This window comes from Haplochromis burtoni, unplaced genomic scaffold (genome assembly GCF_018398535.1).
Source record: "Haplochromis burtoni strain Fernald_Lab_line unplaced genomic scaffold, NCSU_Asbu1 Contig_15, whole genome shotgun sequence".
Taxonomy (NCBI): domain Eukaryota; kingdom Metazoa; phylum Chordata; class Actinopteri; order Cichliformes; family Cichlidae; genus Haplochromis; species Haplochromis burtoni.
Genome location: NW_024582376.1, coordinates 3,382,106 through 3,395,399, shown reverse-complemented (window position 1 = coordinate 3,395,399; position 13,294 = coordinate 3,382,106). Strand labels below are relative to the sequence as shown.

At 42.3% G+C, this 13,294-nt stretch overlaps 1 protein-coding gene across 3 annotated transcripts in view; it reads right to left on the bottom strand.

Annotated features, from left to right (window-relative positions):
- zgc:172282 (leucine-rich repeat and fibronectin type III domain-containing protein 1-like protein) overlaps positions 1-7,380 on the bottom strand; it is a 175,271-nt gene extending 167,891 nt beyond the window's left edge. For 2 of the 3 annotated variants that reach the window (XM_042218137.1, XM_042218138.1), the window contains exon 1: positions 5,980-7,380. The gene's annotated coding sequence lies outside the window, so the exon portion shown is untranslated. The remainder of the gene's footprint in view (positions 1-5,979) is intronic. The other variant, XM_005915938.3, reaches the window with a different exon arrangement.
- Positions 7,381-13,294: the final 5,914 nt, after the last annotated feature.

The following is a 13,294-nucleotide window of genomic DNA, read 5'->3' as shown; positions in this document are numbered from 1 at the left end:
ATTCAATTCAGGTTTATTTATAGAGCACCAATCCACAAGAACAGTCGCCTTCTGGTGCTTTATACTGAGACCCTATAAAATTCTGTGGTTGGGGCAGCTATGGTATTAGGTTTATATTTACCATTTTTAGCATCTGTATACTGAGGACTGGGGTGTGATGAAACAGATGTTATACTGAAACACCGTAATGACCAATAAAATTATTACTTTTACTTTATGAAATTAAATCCAATGAACCTGTGGTCTGTCATTTATTTCTCGCTTTCAGCAATGAGTTTGGTCTCCGCTGCACTTAACGAACGAAGGCATTTGCATGTATTCTGATTTTCTGACTCACAAATGGGTAAAGGTGTTTTTTTCAAAATACCCAAAACAAAACAGTTAAATTGGTTTTCCACTCGTGAAAACAAAAAGCTTTTCTCACATGAATAAATATATTAATATTCAGAGCAGTGTCATGGATTCTCTGACTTCAGAGTGCAAATTGGTCTGTTTATGATCATTAAACCGTCCATTTTTTTAACCAACCAACAACATCATTCATGGACTCAGAGCATCTGCTTTTGGGAAGATAACCTATAGTAATAAATATACATTCATCCACATATATCTCCAGTAATTCCAGGACACAATAGTTTATATTTTTAACTGCTTCAGGTGAAAATATTTCATATTTATATTTCATGTCATATTTTCATAAAACTGTGCTTCTTGCCATTAATAAATGAAAATAAAACAGATGGCTTTCATCCAATTTTAGTTTTTCTTAACCGCCCGAATGAACTCTCCTGTTGTTGGCAAGCACAGAATTTAGATGTTTCCTGTAGTTAGTCACCCGTTTTACACATATGACGGGAGGGATTTTGGCTCACTCCTCTTTACAGAAACTCTTGGCTGCTGCTTGGCAACTTGAAGCTTCAGATTTTCTATATGATTGAGATCTAGAGGCTGATTAGGCCACTCCATGATGTGAATGTGCATTTTCTTTAGCCACTCCTTTATTGCCTTTGCAGTTTGTTTTCAGTGTTCTGGCTGAGGGAAGGAGGTTCCCATCTAAGATTTTGGCCATTCACTGCAGTGAAGTCGTCTTTTATGTTCAGCAGAAAAATAGCCCCAAAGCATAATGTTCCCACCTCCATGCATCACCATGTACCCCGACCAGAAGCCTTGGATGAACCTTGATGTTCGTCTCCTCCTGAAGGCCCGCAACACCGCCTTTAGGTCAGGAGATGGACACGCCTACAGTACAGCCAGGGCTAATCTAAAGAAGGGCATCAAAAAAGCCAAACACCATTACAAAAAGAAGGTAGAAGAACACTTCTCCAACTCCAACCCCCGACGCATGTGGCAAGGACTCAAAACCATTACAGACTATAGGACCACCAAACCCTCCCCCACATCCTCTGATGTCTCCTTCCTCAATGAGCTCAACAACTTTTATGCTCGTTTTGAGCGAGGGAACCCCACAACCACAACCACAAATGTAGGAGCGGTGCTGAGCAGGATCAATGTCCACAAGGCTGCAGGTCCTGATGGCATCCCCGGGCGTGTTCTCAGAGCGTGTTCTGGGGAGCTTGCAGGAGTGCTCACAGACATATTCAATCTGTCCTTGGCCCACGCTGTGGTACCGGCCTGCTTCAAATCCACCTCCATCGTCCCGATACCCAAAAACTCCAACCCATCTTGCCTCAATGACTACCGCCCAGTAGCACTCACCCCCATCATCACTAAGTGCTTAGAGCAGCTGGTCCTAGCACACTTCAAATCCTGTCTCCCCCCCACCCTGGACCCCCACCAATTCGCATACCGCCAGAACAGGAGCACAGAGGATGCAGTCTCCATCGCACTGCACTCTGTCCTCTCACACCTGGACAACAACAACACCTAGCCAGAATGCTGTTTATAGACTTCAGTTCAGCATTCAATACAATCCACCCCTCACAACTCATCAGGAAACTGACAGACCTGGGCATCAGTTCCCTCATCTGCAAATGGTTACTGGACTTCCTGACCAACCGCCCCCAACATGTCCGGCTGGATAACCGCTGCTCATCTACAATCACAGATGAACACCGGTGTACCACAAGGCTGTGTGATGAGCCCTTTCCTCTACTCCCTCTTCACCCACGACTGCAGACCTGCTGATGGTTCCAACACCATCATTAAGTTTGCAGATGACACCACGGTGATTGGCCTCATCAGTGACAAGATGAGGCCGCCTACAGGGAGGAGGTGGATCGTCTGGCTGAGTGGTGCGACACAAACAACCTGCTGCTTAACACCGAGAAGACCAAGGAGCTCATCGTGGACTACAGGAGGAATGCTGACCCACATCCACCCATCCACATTAAGGGGACGGCTGTGGAGCGTGTGAGCAGCTTCAAGTTCCTGGGAGTCCACATCTCCGAGGATCTCACCTGGACGACCAACTGCTCCAAGCTGGTCAAGAAGGCTCACCAGCGCCTCTTCTTCTTGAGGACTCTGAGGAAGAACCACCTGTCCTCAGACATCCTGGTGAACTTCTATCGCTGCACCATCGAGAGCATCCTGACCAACTGTATAACAGTCTGGTACGGGAACTGCTCTGCCTCGGACCGGAAGGCGTTGCAGAGGGTCGTGAAAACTGCCCAGCGCATCGCCGGAGCACCACTTCCTGCCATAAAAGACATCTACAGGAAGCGGTGTCTGAAAAGGGCTGGGAAAATCATCAAAGACCCCAGTCACCCATCACATGGACTCTTCACCCTCCTGCCCTCTGGGAGGCGCTACAGGAGCCTCCGGACTAAGACCACCAGGTACCGGAACAGCTTCTTCCCCACAGCTGTCAGACTCCTGAACTCTGCCTCCTGACATCTGACCCACGTTAAACATGGACTGAACATACACACACACACACAATGGACAACTGTACCCTCAAACACACAATAATAACATGGACTGAACCACCACTCACAACCACTAGCACTTTATATAGCCTCTGTAGAAATTATCCACATATCTCACTTATCTTAACTGCACTACTGTATAGTTCTGTGTAAATAATCATTCTGTACATACAGATAATTTTTAATCCTACAACTGTTTATAACTTGCATAGTTCACATTTCTGTATAACTGTATATCTCAGATTTCTGTATAGTTTTTTTTCATATTTATATCCTGTTCATAGCCTGTACATAGCTTGTACTCACTACAGCCTGTACATACTTATAGTTATAGAATATTCATAACATACTTCATACCGTGTACATTATAACATACCATAATAGACCCATTTCTGTAATATACTTACATATCTATATTATTGCTAATATATATTGTAATATATCTATATCACTAAAGCACTTCTGGATGGATGCAAACTGCATTTCGATTGCCTGTACCTGTGCATGTGCAATGACAATAAAGTTGAATTCAATTATATTCTATTCTATTCTATAACTGTTGGAACAGTGTTCTTTGGATCATACTCAGCATTTCTTGTCCTCCAAACACAGTGACTCAAGTTGAAGCCAAAGCCAGCTTGATTTTGGTTTGATCTGACTGCAGTACTTTCTCCCAAATCATTTAGATGTTCACTGGCAAACTTAAGACAAGCCTGTACATGTGCCTTCTCAGCAGGGTGCTCTTGTGGACACTGCAAGATTTCAATTGATTACGCTGTGGTGTGTTACCAGTGGTGTTCTCAGTGACTGTGGTCCCAACTGTATTCAAATCACAAACAACCTGTGTAGTTTTGGTCTGGTCCATCACCTTTCTCATTATCATCCTCATCCCATGAAGCAAGATCTTGCATGGGGCTCTACACCTAGGGAAAGTACGGTTCATTCTATATTTCTTTCATTTCTGAATAAGCGCACCAGCAGTCGTAACCTTCTCACCAGGCTTCTTGCTGATGGATTTGTAGCCCGTTCCAGTTTTGTGCAGATCTACAATTTTGTCCCTGATGTCCTTTGATGGCTCTTTGGTCTTGCACATGATGGTGGAGAGGTTGGATTTAAAGAAATTGATTCTGTGGACACATGCACTTTTTGTATAATGAATTGAGCTCATGACTATGTGCAGTTGACTAACTATGCAAGCCAGAATTCTGGCTAGGTTGTAGGGATTCAAATATTACTTCTCTTAATGGCATGCAGATAAATTTATAACTTTTATGCAATGTGTTGTTGTTTTTTCTGGGGTTTTAGTTGACATCCTGTCTCTCTCCATTCAAATGAAACTGCCATGAAAACTAGAAACTCTTCATTTCTTTCTAAGTAAGCAAACTTACAAATTCACCAGGGGATCGGCTAAGTCCCCTCACTGTACGCGAGTTTTAACTCCTATTATACAAAAGGATGAATGAAGAGTATGTTTGTGTTAGTTTGTGGAAAAAAGTCAGCTTTAAATTTTCTTGGTTTATACTTGCCATGTTTAAGGCTTAAAAGTTTAATCTCAACAAAATCTTTGTTCTCTACTAGAATTTTACTGCTGCAGTCTAAAGTGGGTCATGATCAGTGGTACAGTATGCTGACAGCAAGTGCTCTTCATGATTCCATTAACTTCCAACTGTGTAATACTGATCATATGCATAAAGAACTTCACTGTGATCTGAAAGGCATTAAAATATCATCATCAATTGAATCTTTCAAAATATTCTGCCTAGACAGCAATTTGAGCTACATTCAAACACGCTGCACTAACACGAGCCAGGAAGAATGACACAACATAGGCAGGAAAGATTGAATTATCAGAACAAAAAAAGGCTTCAGCTAAGCCACAGGTATACACATTCCAATGAAGACAGGAAAACCAGAAAAGCCCTCCCTGCAAATGTTGTATTCTTGCATGTGTGTTTACATGTGTTTTAAGGTGGCTTAGAGCCATTGCAAAACCCAATCAAAATGCAAATGAAGCAGTTAGGGATAGGAAGAATTTACCAGGTAAAGAGGAGCTGATGAGCTGACACAGCAACTTAAATTATTGGCTTCGTAAATCTATCCTTCCTGCCTTTTTTTTTAAATGGTTTCTCCTCCTGTCTTTATATCTTTCTGTCTCCATGGTGCAGCAATGGCAGTTGCGCAGCAATCCATTGGATAATACCACAAAGTGTGTCTCCAGCATAGATTGATGGAGTGTTCTACACTTGGCCTCCATATTTTTAGAGCTTTCTTGAGCTCTAGCTTTCCTCACTCCTCTTGCACAGCGTCTTGATCCTTCTCCCCACCTGCACCAGTAAGCTAACCCCTCCTCACCTGACCAACTCCCCCCTCATTCTATTTGATTCCATTACTTTCACCCTTCCCCTTATATTCTCTCTACTCACCTTTCCAGCAGAACCCTCTCTCTGGCCATTATGCCCTGCCTTCTCCCCCTCCCTATCACAGAGCCCATCTCCTCTTCCTGCTCCTTCTCTGTATTCCACCTCAGCACCCTCTCTTCTGCCCTCTTCCCCTATCAGATCCCTTTAAGCCCCTCCTGTCTCACTTCTCTCCCTGTTTGTTCTCGTCTCCACAACGGTTTGGTTATTCAGTTCTGCCTTTCTTTCACAACCAAGTCACCCTTTCCCTCTTTAAACTCTCAGACTTCTCTTTTCACCCCATGTCCTGCCACGGTCTCTTAACATATCTCCTTATCTGTTTGACACATGTTACTTCACACTTTACCCGTCAGCAACATCATCCCTTCTCGTCTCACCGTCTCTCTTTTCCTCCTGTGTTTAATCTGGAGAGAGGATATCACCATCTCTGAATCGTAGGGGAGAAAAAAACCCACCAGCGCCATTATCTTCCCATCTGCCATCTCTTCTGTCTCTCTGTCTATGTACTCAACTCGGCTCTTCTAAAATTACAAACCAACCTCTAAAAAGCGATGCGGCATTTTAAAAAAAACAAAAAAAACGAGAACATGCAGACGGGGGAAGGTGGTTGAGGGAACGGGGAGAGAAAATGGTGCGATAATCGGACAGAGGGGAAAAGTAGATAGACACTATCATACCTGCGCGTCTGCCTCTCCTCCTGTTGTTGAGGCTATGTCTCCTCTGGTTATTTGCTCCCTTTTCAAGCCAGGTGAAGAACTCGAAAGAAAATACTAAATAATCCCCTTTCTGATCGGAATAATTTTCAAGCCAAATAAGAAAATATATCCACTTTTTTATGTTGCTGTCTGACACCGCGCAAGGCTAACCGCGCTGCGGGGCTGCTGGAGGGGAGACGGGGCAAGCCAAGCGTTTCAATTTAGTTCCCGTTGAGTTTGCATCAAAAGCCCTTTACGGGTGCAAGGCCGGTCGCAGTCTATAACCTACAGCTATCCACTGTCCGCTAGTGATCCGCTGGGACAGGACTGTAAGAGAGAGGGGGGAAACGCCGTTAAACCGGCGCACCGCTGCGTTGAGCGCTCATTTGGACTCCATACGAGCTCCCCCCTGTTTCTGTTTAGACTCCGTTAATCGGTCATTTGAAGGAAAATACACAAACGCTGGAGGTTAGTGTCGCTGGGTTCCCGTGTCTAAAGAGTGGAGGAAAAGCGATGTGTAGTAAAGGAAACCACGCTGGACTCATTTGCCGGTCTCCCCTATGGGTGATCTCCGCTTCCCCATTCAGCAGCTGCCTCTGCTGTCGTAAGGTCCAATCTTACTCCTTCGCAGCTCTTCGTGTTTCATCTGTAGACGCCTGAAACAAAAATCCTGTCAGGGTAATGGTGGGTAGGTGTTATCCGTCCCAAGGTCTTCCACAGGTAAAAATAAATAAATAAACAAAATAGGTGCACGAATTTGTAACTCTTCTCTCCACCCCCAAAAAACAGAAACTATAAAATCACATAGCTCAGTGAAACCGCTGCTCCCCTTTTTCCTCTACACAAGTGACTTTGTCTTGACCTCTCTCTGCTCTCGGCGTTGTTGTCTGTGAGGAAAAACACAGGACCACACCGCGGGCAGCCGGAGGATGGTGGACGAGGCGTTATAGGTCAAAGAATAAGGCGAGCTTCAGATGGAAGGAGAAACAAATTTCGCAGCGAAAGAAAACCCCACATTTAACGTCCTTTAGCTCATTTTAAAAACCCGCTCTGATCCTCTACGATGAGCAGTCCCTCCTGCAGTTACTTTCACACTGTGCGGCGGTTTTTCCCGGGAGGCGATACGCCCACCAGCCCCGCTCCTGTCTGTCTCCTTCCCTCCGTATCTGTGTCCTGCTCTGTCTACTGACAAGTCGCTGCTCCGGGATTACAAGCTGGTGATAACAGATGGATGCCTTATGACGACGGTGGGTGATGCCATCGCCTGGACCTCAGCCTGCAGTAGCTGAAGTTTAGGGTCTGTCAGGACACACAGTAGACAGCCACACTGTCAATAGGTTCTCAAAGTGTGGAGCAGGGACTTGAAGAGGACCACGTGAATGCAGTTACAGCTGCAAAGCAGGAAAAAGCTTACATTTTATCAGTTGTTATTAAAGGTAGGCTATCTGCTCATGTTCTGGAATGCACTACTATTGACAATAAAAATCACTGCCAGTAGTCTTGGTTCAAGCCAGTACATATGCACAAACACTGCTCACTTATATCTGCATATCACTGTTTGACCCTAAGCATAGCTCAGGTGCAGCTGCTCTAGGTTGCCAGTGGAGGCAAGAGAGATGGGATGCACAGCTCTTGTCTTTAGTCAGGAACCTCCATGTGATGGGAATGACTGGCTTTACTTTCATCATATGTGATGTCATAGGCTTTATGCCTGATAAATACTTGTAATTACCACTAGGAGGAAGAGAGGAGCAGACACTGAATTATGAAACATAAATAATATTAAACGGGTTATGTTAATAAAATTAAATATCACATTCATCAAAGTCTTTCCGTTAGGTGTCCCGGATACTGCGGATTAAGAGCTGTGGTGATGAATGTTACCATTAGAGATGGCTGAAACAGCAAGCGCAGCGGCAGATTAGTGTGCTCACTTTCCAGATTCTGCAGGATTTCATAGATTATAAAATGTGAGTGTTCTACAATTATCTGATTAGCAAGAGGGATAAATTATATGGTGCGTTGTTGGCAGTACACCAAACAGTTCAAGGTTGCGGCTGCTAGTGGTGGTGGGGCCGGGAGGACAAGGGATAATAAAGAGATAAAGGGAATAACAGAGGAAGGCAGAAATAAACAGATTTGGAGAATGGGCAGAGATCAGACAGGGGTCAGGAAAAATGAAAACTCTTAACAGTTTGTTTCATCTTTAACCTCTGCTGAAGTACTGAGCAATATAAGCTAAAGGCTAGTGTTATAAAATCAAATAAATATGTGCATTTTTGAGAGAGATTGGCTAAAAGGAAGTAAAAGGGGAGGTGTAGAGGCTTTGTAAGTGTATATAAGGGAACTATATAGAGTAGTAAAAGTAACTCCTGGTGGCATTTAAAAGCAAAATGTGATGAGAATTTAATAAGCCTACAGCAGTATTGCTTTGGCTACTGGTTAGAGACTCTTTTTTTTTCCAGATGCTTCTTTCTTTAGCAATGTTTTAATTAGACCGGGTGTCCCCAGGGTTTAAACAGCATTAGCAAATTTTGGAATCCTCAAATGAAGAATTATCACTGACCTAAAGGATCCTGTCAAATTGCATTAGTGAGTTGTATAAATACTGGTGAATAAACTAGTAAACCAAACAACTTTTCACATACAGATCGAGCCGTGATGCTGAGTGAGAGTGAACAAAAAGCGAGAAAGAACGAAAGAAAGAAAGAGTGGGCAGAGGGTGAAAGAGATACAAGAGACAGAGGAGTGCTCATTGTAGAATTCTGTGAATCGTCGCTGCCTTCAGAAAAGCCACAAGGATTGCACATGCAGGGCATCACTTGGTCAGTGTCCTCCAATAACAAACCTCCAATTATTTTATCAAATTTTTCACAAAGTTAGACTAAAATAACCTTTAGTTGTCACGACTGCACAAAGCCCCGAAATGTCAAAGCAGCTGGTTTTAGACGCTCATTGAGTCAAACCAAACTGTTACAAAAGCATCTGCACGGACCAGATTTTAACAAAGGAAAGGACAAATATGGAGAGAGTAACACAATCCTGACGCAAACTCTGGCAACATGTTCATCCTTAAATAGAGAGTAGGCCTACATGATGGCAAGCCACCAGAGGAGTGTGACTAACAAACCCTAAGGAAGGAAATTGTTGGAAAAATTCAGACTCAAAGAACAAAGAACTGGAGGGCAAGCCATGGCCAGACTTCTCTCAAGAAAATGCATAATTAACTTTTATTTCCAATGCAGTTTGAATATAAAAATCACAGATGTTTACTTCCTCTAATTCTAATCATTACACTTGTTTTTCTCAAAAATATGAAGAAACATTCCAAGAGTTACACTCCCTCCTGCTCTGTTGCCACAAATTAAACATATCTACAGTGCACAGTTTTGTGAGCTGAGCAAAACTGAGGATAAACCAATTTAACAAGTTCAATTTTTAGTCTTTTCTCTTTTTTAACATTATTGTAAAGCGACATAGCTTTGGGGATGTGGCTGTATGGACAAAACCAGTCATTTAACACCAAGCGTCTCTGGGAAATTGAGGTAGGCATGTTTTATGATATGAAAAAGGTTTTGCAGCTCCAACTATAAAAAGCATGAAAAGCTCACAGCATAAAAAGGCATACCCGATTTAAATGTAGCCAATCTCCTCTTTAAAGTAATCTCCTTGTGCACCTTTGCTAATTTGAGATTAGCCCCCTGGAAGTCCTGTTCTGATAACTTCCATGTATGTATCTCCAATAAAACAGGATCTCCTCCACTTTATCAAAACAACCCACCAACTTGAATTTTACTTTGAGCTACAGGACAAAGTTTAACTGTGGTACTGTATGAGTATAAGTATGTGATGACATATGAGGACAGCAAGACAGTGTCAAGGTGCGCCCGAGGGTGGCTGTGGCTACAATGTAGCTTGCCATCACCAGTGTTTGAATGTGTGCATGAATGGGTGGATGACTGGATATGTAAAGCGCTTTGGGGTCCTTCGGGACTAGTAAAGCGCTATATAAATACAGGCCATTTACCATTTTACCAAGGTGTCCTTAGTAGCAACAGATGGATTAAAGGTGAGGGTGGGATTACATCAGGGATTAGCTCTGAGCCCCTTTTTGTTTGCAGTGGTGATGGACAGGTTGAAAGATAAGGTTGGGCAGGTATATCCGTGAACTATGATGTTTGCATGGGCATTGTGATCTGTAGTAAAAGTAGGGAGAAGGTGGAAGAGAGTCTGGAAAGGTGGAGGAATGCACTGGAGAGATGAGGAATGAAAGTCAAAAGAAGCGAGACCGAATACAGATGTGTGACTGAAAAGGGGACAGGTGTAGCGGTGAAGATGCATATTTTAAATCAATGTTTTACATAGTTATACTGTCCCTTGCTGCTTTGTGGGAAATTTTTACTGTGTTTTTACACCACTGTGGCAACTTGCTGTGTTTCACAACAGTAAAGCCTGTGAAACTGAGATAGAGTTGAGATAAACACAAGAAGAAGTAGAGACAGTGTAATAGATGAAGGAGGAAGGGAGGGAAGGAGATAAAGAGAGACGGAAAAGCCTCCAACCAATTCAGCACCACGGACAGTGCTGCAGCGGGATTCAGCTGCACAAGGCCGGAACAAGCTTTATCCTCATAGAGAAAAGCCAAAAGCTCTACTCAACACGGTCTGATCTCTCTCACTCCAACTCTTCCGCTCTCTTACACACACACTTATCCTTGTATTTCTCTTGCTCTGTCCTCTCTTAGACGCATACTGATGCGCATGCACTTGCAAACACACACACATACTGTACAGTGTGTTTTTACTCTTTGTGGATCAACATCCCGAAGTAGTCGACAATATGTCAAGCACATGTGTGTGTGTGTTTATGTAAAATTCGATGCTCTGCATGGTAAGCACTTTTTTTCCTCCATCCTTAGTCACCAAATTTAGAAACGAGGCACAAGTATGAGACGGGTTCAAAAGGACACAAGTGCATTTGGACTTAGTGGCAGTAGGGAAAGGAAGAAGTGTGGAAATAAAGAAAGTTAGTGTGAGCTAAATAGATCTGGGGTAGCAAAGAAGATAACAACAGGATATGCGACTCCTTTGTACATTATTATTGGTGTACGGTGCATATGTCATTACCCCCAGCTCTTCCCATACTGGTACTTGAACAGCACCCTTTGCCTCTATTTACTCCCCTTGCATCAGTTTTTGATATACACAGTGAAATCTGAAATAGGAGAGTCTGGAAATTTTCAACTTAGCATTATGAAAGTGGAGGTGGAGTGGGTGGCATAAACTGCTTGACTGATTTAGGTTAAAATATAGCCTGTTGCACTATTTGCAAGACATCAGAAGAAAAACATCTTCTTCATTTTGTACAAGTGTTTGGAGACATTAATGGCACCAGCTGAGAACACTTAGCTATGGATAAATAGATGCCATAGCATCTGTTTAGACTTTAAGCGATTTCCACTGAATTCTGTTCAACAACCCTCCATGCTAGAAACGGACGGCAAAGAGATACTGACAAGAGTCACTGTGTGTCAACCTGGGAGTGAGACTTCCCTCTGACTGGTCTCCCAGCCATGTCTTTTGCTATGGCCTGCTTTTAGAAACAGCTTATCTGAGAGGAGCCTCGTGGTACTTTCCAATAATCATACAGTAACAGACTAAATTTGGATTTAGCCTTACTGCCATGTCCGCTGGGTAGTCACACATTTTTTAATCCCCTTAACTCTGTAGGTCCCTGTACAATGATCAAGCATCAATCAACATCCTGTCTCTTTCCTATGGTCTCTCTGTTCAGCGCTGACCAGCAAGTTACCTACAAGTCTGTTTCACAGCAATGACTAGGTGTGAATATTGCTGTTCACTGACTTGTGAAGTACATGCTATAATATCAAGATATGTTTTTTGAATATACTATAATAATGAAAATAAAAATAATAAATGGACTTGAAATTGGGGTTACTCCATAAATTCAAACCAATGATAGACAAATATAAAAAACAGGAGTTTAGTGGCACTTAAAGAGTAATACATTTCTCAGTGCTAAAGTTCAATATGTCACTTCTTTGTATCCCTAAAATAGTCAATTTTCACAGACTGCAGGTAAGCTCAAACATTGGGATGAGATTTGTTTTTGCAAAGTATGTGTCCTCATTCTGAACATACAACTAACCCATGGTAGATATGTAAAGAAACTGAAATACACTGGGCTGAGAAACCAGTTCATGCAGGCCTTTATCCAGCAGTGTCACACTGATAAATTAAGGTATAATGAAATTGGAAGAAAGGATCTGTCCCAAAGAAACAGACAACAGGCACCACAAAGGGGAACTTCTACACCTCAAACCTGCAAATTAAAGAAACACATGCCTCAGAGGAACTGGAAAAAGCTTCAGCTCAGTGCCATTCTGGGTGGCAGGAGAAAATGTATTGCTTAAATCATATGCTGTAAAGAAAAAAGAAACTGAGTCTATGCAGTTTGAAATTCTTTACACTTTGGCCTCTTTTTAGTTATGCCTTCCAGACTTTTGAGTCCAGACTTTAGAATGTTGGCCTCTCCATCTGACTTTGTCAACATTACATTGAACTGTTCTCCAATGGAAAAGAAACGTTTTTTGTGATCCAGGGAGATATCCAGCTTATGTCAAAAGAGGAGAAATATGCTGATAAATAAACTCAGAAGTTTATTTCAATGCAGCGTCTTTTTGGGTGACTAGCTGGTCACTTGTCTCTATGGAAAAGCAAGTGCTTTGTTCAGATGGTGGGCAATCTTTTACTGTGTGGACTTTACTTCTGTGGCCCTTAGCTTCATCACGTCACTTGTGGGCTTTGGTGTCAATGCAGGAAAGTGTTTAAAGTAGATATAACTTTGCTTATACATTTACTTCAATCTTTCTTCTTCTGCCATTAGACCTCATGGCAGTCCTATGAACTTTTTGTGGAACACTGATTTTGGATTGAGGACTGTTAATGGGTGAAGGTTTTGAACTTTAAACCCTTTAAGAAAATGTTGCATAATTGGTTTTATTTGGTCAAAGAACCAGATATGTTTATATTTGATTTTGTTTTGTTTGTTTTTATCAATTTATGAACAATAAGAATGTTTCACCAAACCTGCCACATATTATCTTCAGAGCTCAAAATGTTCTTTTGATTTTGAAGAGCATTTGCTATTTGCTATAATGACAAAAATAAATAAAAATGGAAAATAGAAACCTTACCTTAGCATCTGTTTCATGTATGGAGAGTCCAACTTAGTGCAATGAATTGCACTCTTTTAGGCTTCAATAGGTTGGAACTCA